The sequence below is a fragment of the Choloepus didactylus genome, chromosome 6 (assembly GCF_015220235.1).
Source record: "Choloepus didactylus isolate mChoDid1 chromosome 6, mChoDid1.pri, whole genome shotgun sequence".
In the NCBI taxonomy this organism is placed as follows: Eukaryota; Metazoa; Chordata; class Mammalia; order Pilosa; family Megalonychidae; genus Choloepus; species Choloepus didactylus.
Window position 1 is genome coordinate 17,199,111 of NC_051312.1, and position 12,480 is coordinate 17,211,590.

The 12,480-nt window shown below is 38.9% G+C and overlaps 1 pseudogene; it reads left to right on the forward strand.

Moving 5' to 3' along the window:
• The first annotated feature begins 1,517 nt into the window (after positions 1 to 1,517).
• LOC119536626 lies at positions 1,518 to 12,261 on the forward strand (annotated as a pseudogene).
• Positions 12,262 to 12,480: the final 219 nt, after the last annotated feature.

Here is a 12,480-nt window from a genome sequence, read left to right on the forward strand (position 1 = left end):
CTGGAGGCCTTCAGTAGTGAATACAGAATTCAAAGACACTGTGGGTACTCTGTCTCCCCTCAAGCCCAGCCTAGTCCCTCAACCTGGGCTTTCCGATAGAAAATAACCACATATATTACTTTTAGATTAAAAAAAAATAAAAAAGTAGAAAAGAAATCAAGAAAAAGAAAAAAAGGAAAAAAGAAAAAAAAAAAGAGTCTCTTTTAAACCTGTTTCCCCAGCCTGGAAGTTTTGTCAGTGTCAGAATAGAGCATTTAAAGATATGCTTTGGGCTATTGTCTGATAATTACTCTCCAACTGCTTCAGTTCCACCCCTGCTGGGGGTTATTGAAATGCAAAAAGATAAGGGATCAGTGAGAAGCCAGAAGGGACAAAATGTAAGGGGAAAAAAATGGTTTTTTGGAGTCTGGGAATGGGTGCCCGCTTTTACATGCCCCCACTTCTTGGAGCCTAGCCCTTCTTTAGCACCCCAGCTCCCAAAGTTAGTTAATTAATTTGTTAATTAATTCTGCAGTTGAGGCTGGGTTGAGCCTCCCTTCTTGCCCTCAGCAGATTGCTGTTTTTTTGGTTGTTTTTTTTCCCCCCTTTCAGGGAGCTGGCAGCAAGACAGTCTGTGAGGTCTGGGTGGGGAGGGGCGCCAGATCCCTGGTCCGGGGAACTTACAATGTTCGCTGTGATCTCAGCTTTTCCTCCAATTCCAAGCTTGTGTCCAATGTGTGACTGGTTACTGGAGACCCTGAAAACACTGTTGCATATAGTTCTTGGGTAATTGCCAGCTGCTCTAGGGGAGAGACGAAATTCTGCTCCTCACCACTCTGCCCTAAAGTTTTATTTATATATGATACATTTAAGATACTGAAAGAGAAAGACTGCCAACCAAGAATTCTATATTCAGCAAACCTGTATTTCACTAATGAGGGAGAGATTAAAATATTTTCAGACAGACACACATTGAGAGGGTTTGTGAATAAGAGACCTGTACTTCAAGAAATACTAAAGGGAGTGCTATATAGGCTGATAGGAAAAGACAGGAGAGAAAGTTTGGAGAAGAGTGTAGAAATGAAGACTATCAGGAAGGATGAAATGAGAGAGAGAGAAAAAAATAAGATGTGACATATGAGATCCAAAAGACAAAATGTAGAAAAAAGTACTGCCTTAGAATATTAACACTAAATATTAATGCAATAAACTCCCCAATAAAAAGATATATACTGGCAGAATGGATTAAAAACTAAGACCCATCTATATGCTGTCTAAAAGAAACTCACTTTAGACACAAGAACGAAAGTAGGCTGAAAGTGAAAGGTTGGAAAAAGATATTTCATGCAAACATCAATCAGAAAAAAGTGAGAATAGCTGCAGCAATATCAGACAAATTAGACTTCAAACGTAAAATAATTAACACAGGCAAAAAAGGACTCTATATATTAATAAAAGGGGCAATTCATCAAGAAAGCATAATAATCATAAATGTTTACACATCAAGCCAGAGTTCCCCAAAATACATGAGACAAACGATGACAGCACTAAATGGAGAAGTAGATTCCTCTGCAATAATAATTGGTGACTTCAATACAGCACTCTCATCAGTGGATACAACATCCAGACAGAAGACCATTAAGGAAACAGAGGTGTCAAAATGTATGATAAATGAATTAGATTTGATGGACACTTATAGAACAGTACACCCCACAACAGCAGGGTACACATTTTTCTCAACTGCCCATGGATCATTCTCTAGGATAGACCATATGCTGGGTCACAAAACAAGGCTAAATTTTTTTTAATTGATACTATACAAAGCACCCTCTCAGATCATAATGTAATGAAGTTGGAAATCGATACATGCAGAAGGTCAGAAAATTCACAAGTATATAGAGTCTAAATAACACACTATTAGGCAACCAGTGGGTAAAGGAAGAAATTACAAGAGAAATTAGTAAAAACCTCTAGGCAAATGAAAATGAAACACAATATATCATAAATTATGTGATGCAGAAAAGGTGGTTCTGAGAGGGAAATTTATTGCCCTAAATGCTTATATAAAAGAGAAGGATCAAAAATTGAGGAATTAACTGTTCACCTGGAGGAATTAGAGAAAGAACAGCAAACTAATGCCAAAGCAAACAGAAGGAAAGAAATAACAAAGGTTAGAGCAGAAATAAATGAAATTGAGAACAGGAAAATAATAGAGAGAACCAACAAAACCATAAGTAGATTCTTTGAAAAAATCAATAAAATTGATTTACCCTTAGCTGGGCTAACAAAAAAAGAGCAGATGCAAATAAACACACTCAGAAATGGGAAAGCAGACATAACTACTGACTCCACAGAAAAAAAAGGAGATAATGAGAGGATACTATGAGTAACTATATGCTAATAAACTAGACAACTTAGATAAAATGGACAACTTCCTAGAAAAGCAAAAACAAGAAATATTGACTCAAGAAGAAACAGACAACCTCAAAAAACCAATCACAAGTAAAGAGATTGAGTCAGTCATCCAAAAGCTCCCAAGAAATAAAAGCTCAGGGCCAGATGGCTTCATATGTGAATTCTATGAAGCATCCAAAAAAGAATCAGAATGAATCCTGCTCAAACTCTTCAGGAAAATTGAAGAGGAAGGGAAGGTACCTAATCCATTACATGAAGCCAATATCACCCTAATACCAAAGTCAAAGACAATAAAAAAAAGAAAATTATAGACCCATCTCTTTAATGAATATAGAAGCAAAAATCCTCAACAAAATACTCACAAATTGAATCCAGCAGCACTTCAAAAGAATTAGACACCAACACCAAGTGGTATTTATTCCAGGTATGCAAGGCTGGTTCAACAAAAGAAAATCAATTAATGTAATACACCACATCAATAAATTAAAGTGGAAGAACTACATGATCATCTTGATCAATGCAGAAAAGGCATTTAAAAAAATTCAACATCCTTTCTTGATGAAAACATTTCAATGGATGGGAATAGAAGAGAACTTTCTCAATATATGAAAACCCACAGCTAACATCATACTTGATGGGGAGAGACTGAAAGCTTTCCCTCTAAGATCAGGAACAAGACAGGGATGCTCACTGTCACCATTGTTATTCAACATTGTGCTGGAAGTTCTAGCTAGAGCAATTAGCCAAGAAAAAGAAATAAAAGGCATCCAAATTGGAGAGGAAGAAGTAAAACTTTTACTGTTTGCAGATACATGTTCTTTTATGTAGGAAATCCAGAAAAATCTACAGCAAAGCCACTAGAGCTAATCAGTGAATATAGCAAAGTGGCAAGCTACAAGATCAACACACAAAAATCAGTAGTTTTCCTATACACAAGTAATGAGCAACAGGAGGAGGAAAACAAGAAAAAAAAAACCATTTACAATAGCAACCAAAAGAATCAAATATTTAGGAATAAATTTAACCAAGACCACAAAAGACCCATACAAAAAGAACTACAAGAAACTGCTAGAAGAAATTGAACAGGATCTTAAAAAATGGAAGTGCATACTGTGCTCATGGACTGGAAGAATAAGTATAGCTAAGATGTCAGTTTTACCTAAACTGATTTTTAGATTCAATGAAATACCAACTTACTTGCAGAAATAGAAAAAAAAACAATAGCCAAATTTATTGGAAGGACAGGTTGCCCCAAATAGACAAAAAAATTCTTGAGAAAGAGGAATGAAGTGGGAGTTCACACAGAAACTGACTTTGAAGCATACTACCAAACTACAGTGGTCAAAACAGCATGGTACTGGCATAAAGATAGATACATCAACCAATGGAATTGAATTGAGTTCTCAGAAATAGACCCCTCTCATCTACAGACAATTGATCTTCGAGAAGGCAGTCAAGCCAAAGCAACTGGGATAGAACTGCCTTTTCAATAAATGGTGTTTGGAGAACTGGATATCCATATCCAAAAGAATGGAAGAGTTCTCCTATCTCACACCTTATAGAAAAACTAACTCAAAATGGATCAAAGACATAAACATTAGCACTAAGACCATAAGACTTTAGAAGGAAATTTAGGGAAATATCTTAGAGATCTTGTGATGGGGGTGATTTCCTAGACCTTACATCCAAAGTGCGAGCAATCAAAGAAGAAATAGATAAATGGGATCTCTTCAATATCAAACACTTTAGTACATCAAAGGATTTTGTCATAAAAATAAAAAGGCAGCCTATTCAATGGTAGACAATATTTGGAAACCACATGTCAAATAATGGTATAATATCCAGACTATATAAAGCAATCCTACAACTCAGCAACAGAAAGACCAAGAATCCAATTTAAAAATAGGCAAAAGACATGGACACTCTTATGAAGAGGAAATACAAATGGTTCAAAAACATGAAAATATGCTCAACTTCACTGGCTATTAGGGAAATGCAAATCAAAACCACAGTGAAATATCATCTCACATCTACTAGAATGTCCATTACACAAAAGCAAGAAAATCACAAGTGCTGGAGAGGATGTAGAGAAAGAGGCATATTATTCATTGTTGGTGGGAATGAAGAGTGGTGCAGTCACTCTGGAAGGCATTGTGGCCATTCATCAGAAATCTAAGTATAGAATTGCCATATGATCTAGTAATTCCATTTCTAGGTATATACTCAGAGGAACTGAAAGCTAAGACATGAATGGACATTTGCAAACCGATGTTCATAGCATCATTATTCACAATTGCCAAGAGATGGAAGCAGCCCAGATGTCCATCAATGGACATGTTGATAAACAATCTGTGGTATATACACACAACAGAATATTACACAGCTATAAGATAGAAGAAAGTCACAGAACATACAATAATGTGGATAAACCTTGAGGATGTTATGTTGAGGGAAGTTAGTCACAAACAAAAGGACAAATGCTGTATAGTCTCACTAATATGAACTAATATTAATGAGCAAAAGTTGAGTTAAAAGCTGAGAACACTGGTTTTCAGGAGATAGAAAGAGGGTAGAGATTGGACATTTGCTGCTAAAGGACTATAGAATGTTCAACAGGATTGATAGTATTGATCCTGAAATAGATAGCATAATGCTGTGTGATGGTAGCTCAATATTGTAAGTCCACTGAACAAAGATGTTTGTGAGTAAAGCTGAAAGAGGAGGGCTAGGGGAATGTATGACATGAGAGGTAAAGACAGATGATAAAGACTGGGACTGTATAACTTAGTGAATAGTCAAGGATTGTAACTAAATGTACAAATATAAAAAATGTTTTTACATGTGATAGAACAAATGAATGTCAACTTTGCAAGGTGTTGAAAAAGGGATGGCAATGGGGTAAAAATATAATCAAAGCAAACTGGAGTCTATGGTTAACAGCAACAGTGTAATATGCTTCCAGTAAATGTAAAAAAGGCAATATACCAAAGCTAAATGTCTATGAGAGGGGGATATAAGGGAGGGATATGGGATTCTTGGTAGTAGTGTTATTGTCTGATCTTATTATTGTATTGTTTTTTATGGTATTTTAATTTTTTTACTCTTTTATTATTCTTTAAAAACTTTTTTGAAGTAATGATTATGTTCAAGTGCTGATTGCGATGAATGCACAACTGCATAATACTGTAAACAACTGATAGTACACTGTGGATAACTGTATGGTATGTGAATATATATCTATAAAATTGCAGGGATACAAGTGCTGGAAAAAATTTGGAGAGAGGGATATACCAATTTGCTTCTGGTGGGGAAGTAGAATGGTGTAGCCTATCTGGAGGACAGGGTGTTGGTTCCACAAGAAACTAAGTATATAGCTGCCATAAGGTCTGCGACCTCATTATGAGGTATATATTTGGAAGATCTGAAAGCAGGAGCATGAATGGACATTGTCACACTGGTGTTTATGGCAAGAGTATTCATGATTTTCAATGGATGGAGGTAGACTAAGGGTACACCAGCTGATGAACAGAATGGTGAACTGCAGTGTATGCATATGATAGAATATTGAGCATCTGCAAGAAAGAATGGAAGCTGTGAGACATGCAACTAGGTGAATGGATCTTGAGGACAGCATTTTGAGTGAAGTATTCCAGAAACAAAAAGATAAACATTATAAGGCCTTTGACTAACTACAATATTAAACTCTGAGAATTGAATCTTAGAGCACTATCAGGGGAATGCTTATTGTAACAGTCCCTAGACGGTAAGCTCTTACAGCAATCACATCTATTCCTGAGTTGTAATGCTTATCTCCAAATTCTGAGATGGTGAGTTCTTTGTGTATAATCTAATCTGTCTCTGGAACTTTGGGTATCTGTGTGACACCTGAAACTCAGAGCTAGAGCTCAGCAGCTATGAACGTCAGTATTGACTTATATAGCAACTGTTAAAAAAAAAGAGCTGAGAAAGAGTTCAGACTTCAATTAGAGTTATGAATGAAGAGGATCTTGTTAGGACTAAGGCAAATCAGGCTAAAAGGTCAAGGATGATGCTGACTATATTTTCATACTTCAAATTCTGTTGAGCCCAAGGGAGGAGATATTTATTCAGTGCAGGATCTATATTTTCTACAGCACACTAGATAATTTAACTTGTATGGTGAGTTTACTCAAACACATTAATTACATGAAACTTTGAATAGGAAGTCAGATCTGGTAGGTTTGTAGAGGTTAGTGTGAAATCCCAATATACCCCAAAGTAATTTTGGCAGAGAATAAAAATAAATTTGCAAAGCCCTCCTGAAGAACAGGGAAAAAATGGAGAAAAGTTGGACTTCCCCACCTGAATTATTACTGATATTCTCACAAACTTTGAGGATGAACAATTTAGTAGGATGAGCCCTCAAACTTGGGGCTTCCACTGATTAAGCTTATTAATGCAAAGGAGAGACTAAGCCTACTTATAATTGTGCCTAAGAGTTTCCCCCATAGAACCTCTTTCTTGCTCAGATGTGGCTCTCTCTAAGCCCAATAAGCAGGTGCACTCATTTCCTTCCCCCCTACATGGGACATGACTCCCAGCATGGAAATCTCCCTGGCAACATGGAACATGATTCTGAGGATGAGCCTGGGCCCAGTATCATGAGATTGAGAAAGTCTTCTTGACCAAAAGGTGGAAGCAAAATGAAACAAAATGAAATTTCAGTGGCTGAGAGATTTCAAATGAAGTTGAGAGGTCACTTTGCAGGGCATTCTTGTTTGCTATTTAGTTTTTAGTGTATTGGAATAGCTGGAAGGAAATACCTGAAACTATCAAACTGCAACCCAGTAGCCTTGATTCTTGAAGGTGAATCAAGTGCTGGGAAAAAAAAAAAAAAAAACATGGAGAGAGGGATGTACCGTATAACTGTGATTGTATAATTACATGCTGTGACTGTGTAATTGTGAAAACCTGGTGGCTTATACTCCCTTTGTCCAGTGTATGGGCAGATGAGTAGAAAAATGATGACAAAAACTATATGAAAAATAGGGTGGGATAGGGGAATGAAATGATCTGAGTGTTCTATTTTTTTTCTTTTTATTTCTCTTGGAATAAGGAAAATGTTCAAAAATTGATTCTGGTAGGCAGGGGTGGAATTAACAGAGTCACAGAGACAAAGGAATAATTCACATGCAGAAGATAACTCCCTAGGGGGCGTGTCTTTGCTAAGAGGAGGGAGGTGGGGCCCTGCTCAAGTGCCTGCCCTCCCTTTGGAACTCAGACCCTATGGCCTGGGGGGAAACAATCAAACCAGAAACAACTTTAGCTGAGAAGTAAAGGGATGCCACCTCTTTATAACAGTGGGGAGTGACAGGCTGAAAGGCACCACCTGCTGGGCAGGTTAGGAAAAGCAGAGCAGCTAGAAGCTTCACAGTAAAGTCTGTCAATCTTCTAAGACATACCTTCATGGGTACCTGACTCTGAATAGAGCCCCCTACTGACACCTGAACTCATTCTCATCTGGGAAAATCTGATTGGGGTTATCAAGGAAATCAGATGCCTAGACAACAGAAAACTACAAATAACTCTAGGAAAAATGAAGATATGGCCCAGTCAAAGGAACAAACACACTTCAACTTAGATACAGGAATTGAAACAACTAATTAAAGATCTTCAAATAAATATACTGAATCAATTCAGTGAGTTGAGGAAAGATATGGCAAAGGAGATGAAGAATATAAAGAAACATAAGAAAGAACTTGGTGAGCATAAGAAAGAACTTGAAAGTTTGAAAAAAACTGCTGGCAGAACCCATGGAAATGAAAGGCACAACACCAGAGATGAAAAACACAATGCAGACATACAATAGCAGATTTCAAGAGGCAGAAGAAAACATTCAGGAAATGGAGAACAAGGCACCTGAAATCCTACACACAAAACATCAGATAGGAAAAAGAATGGAAAAATATGAGCAACATCTCAGGGAATTGAATGACAACATAAAATGCATGAATATATGTGTCATGGGTGTCCCAGAAGGAGGAGAGAAGGGAAAAGGGGCAGAAGCAATAATGAGGGAAATGATCACTGAAAATTCCCCATCTCTTATGAAAGACATAAAATTACACATCCAAGAAGTGCAGCATACCCCAAACAGAACAGATCTGAATAGACCTATGCCAAGACCCTTAATAATCACATTAAAAAATGTCAAAGACAAAGAGAGAATCCTGAAAACAGCAAGAGAAAAATGATCCATCACATACAAGGGATGCTGGATAAGAGTATATGAGGCTTTCTCAGTAGAAACCATGAAAGCAAGAAGGCAGTGATATATTTAAGATACTGATAGAGAAAAACCATCAACCAAGAACATTATCTGGCAAAACTGTCCTTCATATATGAGGGAGAGTTTAAAATAGTCTCTGATGAACAATGAGAGAGTTTGCAAACAAGATACAAGCTCTACAAGAAATACTAAACACTAATACTAATATTAAATACTAAAAGGAGCACTACAGACAGATAGGAAAAGACAGGAGTGAGAGGTTTGGAGCACAATTTTGGGTGATGACAGCACAATAGTGTAAGTACACTGAACAAAGATGACTGTGAGTATGATTAAAAGAGGAAGGTTAAGGTCATATGGGACACCAGAAGGAAATGAGGAATACGTCATCTCCAAAATCCAAAGAGGCCAACTAAGCATTGTTCCTCTTTTTTGGGCATAGGAGGGGCCAGATACAATAGCTTATCCTTCACCTAAAAGGGCTATCTTGACATGCCCAAATTGCTGGACACCTAGACATTTTATGAGATGGAAGGCCACTGTATTTTTTTGGATTTATCTCCCACCCGCTGACATGCAAATACCTTACCAACAAATATAGAGTAGTTTCTACTTCTTGCTCACTAGGTCCAATCAACATGATATCATCAATATAATGGACCAATGTGGTGTCTTGTGGGAGGGAGAAATGATCAAGATCCCTGCAGACAATATTATGACACAGGGCTGGAGAGTTAATATACCCTTGAGGCAGCACAGTGAATGTATACTGCTGGTCTTGCCAGCTGAATAAAACTGTATCTGGTAGTCCTTACTAACAGCTATTGAGAAAAAAGAATTTGCCAGATAAATAGCTGCATACCATGTACCAGAGGCTGTGTTGGTTTGCTCAAGCAATGATACCACATCTGGAACAGCAGCTGCAATTGGAGTTGCAACCTGATTAAGCTTACAATAATCCACTGTCATCCTCCAAGGCCCATCTGTTTTCTGCACAGGCCAAATTGAAGAGTTGAATGGGGATGTAGTGGGAATCACCATACCTGCATCCTTCAAGTCCTTAAAAGTGGCATTAATCTCTACAATCCCTCCAGGAATATGATATTGTTTCTGGTTTACTATTTTGTTAGGCAGGGGCAGTTCCAACAGCTTCCACTTGGACTTTTCCATCACAATAGCCCTCACTCCATGAGTGAGGGAACAAATGTGAGGATTCTGCCAGTTGCTGAGTATGTCTATCCCAATTATGCATTCCAGAAATGGGAAAATAACCACAGAATGGGTCTGGGGACCCACTGGACTCACTGCGAGATGGACCTGAGCTAAACCTCCATCAATCACCTGACTTCCATAAGCCCCAACTCCGGTGGACCAGAGTGATGTTTTGGGTCTTATAGAATTAGTGTCATTTCTGAACCAGTGTCTAGTGATCCCAAAATATCTGATCATTTCCTTGTTCCTAACACACAGTTACTCTGGTAAAAGGCCATAGGTGCCCCTGGGGAAGGCAGGAAGATTAACAGTATAAATTTTTGGCACTGTAACAGGGTCTTTCCCCAAGGGTACCCAGACTTCCCCTCATTCAAGGGGCTCTAGATCTGTAAACTGTCTCAAGTCTGGGAATTGATTAAGGGGCCATGACTCTGTTTATGTAATTTAAGGTAGATTTCAGTTCACTTGACCTAGAATTCTATTGTTTATAAAGCTAAAACAAGAATTTTGTAGACTGCCCATCTATTTTACTACTATGTACTCCAAGAGCTACTAGCCAATGCCATAACTCTCTGCAAGTCAGATTATTTTTATTGCTGTTTTGAGCCTGTTTCCCATTATGGTAGCCATGCCTACCTTGTCTTGGGCTACTAACTGCTGCCATGTGGCTTCTGCTGACTCAGGATCTGAATATCCCCATTGTGTTTAAGGATTCCAGCTCAGTGACAGCAGTTCCCACAGTAACATCTGACCTACAGAGAAGGGCGACTATGGCGCCCTTCAGGGGATGATGGAGCTAGACTCATGAATATATTCCTCACAGTCCCGGTAAAAGGTGTGTCCTCTGGACATTCCAGGGGTGTGTGAGCAGGTCTTACATGATTAATTCACTCTAACATTCCAACCTCTTTAAGCCTTTGGATCCCCACCTTTACATTATACCAGGGAAGTTCTGTGAGAAACTGGGCCACCTCCAGCATGGGCTGTGGCATACATAAAGCCAGCCGGGGGGCCAGAGTGGGGGCTCTTCTGGGTGCCCTGCCCCTTGCTTCTCCCCACTACCTGGGTCTGTGGTTCCCCCAGACTGAATGCACTCATGACGCTCCCAAGTTCCCAGTGGGCCTGGAGGACAAAGTTTGCCACAGACTCCCCCTGCATTGGAGTTGGGCACAGAGAGAAGTGAAGTCCCCAACAACAACTGAAGCCAACTCTCCTGCTCAAGAATGGGTCCACAACACTGATTTTGTCCTTAAATGAGAGTGGGAGTTCTCCTGCCCGTCACTCTCCATCAAGCCTTGTGAATTTCTCTAGTCCCCTCTGCACACCCTCTCCCCAGTCTCTCTTCAAATTGACATCCCACCCTGACAGCTGCACTGCACCACTATGACAGGTCCAGAGATGCAGTGAAGAGAAGAGATTGGACCTAGAAAGGAAATTTTATGAATATAACCAGTCTGATATGTACAGAGTTAAACTGAAGTATGTAAAACTAAGTATAGATAGTGGTGGTGGTGACTGCATAATTATGTGATTATACAGGGAACCATCAATTGTTTACTTAGGATGGAATGTATGGTGTCTGAACAAAACAGTCTTAAAATAAAAACAGGTTGATGGATGAGCCTTGAGGACATGTTGAGTGACATTGTGATATGTGAATCAGAAAAGAGGGCTGGTACTGGAAACTAGGAATATTTAAAGCAACTTGAGCATGTCCAGGCTCATATTGAACAGTTTCCCACAAACATAGAGAAGCTTCACAAACTGAAGATTGAATACAAGACTCAAATTAAGAAGATGCAGCTACTCTCAAAAGATAGCCTGGGTATAAAAGGTGAACCAAAAGATGAAGACAGAGGAAAGATTGCCATGCAGGCAGGAATTAACTTGGGGACAGCCATGTCAAGAGGATTGTATCAACCAGCAACAATCTTTATGGGCCACCAAATGTCAGCCATCTCAAGCCTTGGAGATTTCAGTACAGAGCAGAAATCTCCCCAACCCACAAAGAACTTTTCATTTCCTGACCCACATGCATGCCGACAGCCCAGAGAAGTGATGTGACAGACATCTATGTAGTACAAACTAATAGTGACACACAGTGCATAACTAATTCTGACAGAATAGATGGAAAGACATCTCTTCAGATTGGTGAGAAGACACCAGTCACAGCCAGTGCATTGTCTGAGGAAGAACAGACTCATGGCTGGGAGAGAGGAAGCAGCACACATCATGGCAAGAGTAATTTATCTGAGAGCAGAAAGTCTGCTGAACTTCATTTCCCACCATGGGAGAGATTAAGTCCAGAGAAACCAGCCAGTTTGAAAATGGAGAAAGTTATACATTTTTTTAATTTCAAAGTGTATTGGTTAACTATTACCATGTAACAAACCATCCTGAAACTCAGCACTTGCAGCAACATTATTTGTCACTAACAAATTTTCAGGGAAGCAACAGATGGGCTAGGATTCAGCTGATCTAGACTGGGCTCAAATGGATGAATACTCTGAACTTGGCTTTGTTGGCTGTGGTTGGCTGGTGCAGACTGCTTGGTTGGGACAAATCTGACTCATGTGCCTCTCATCCTATTCCTGGAACAAAAGCTA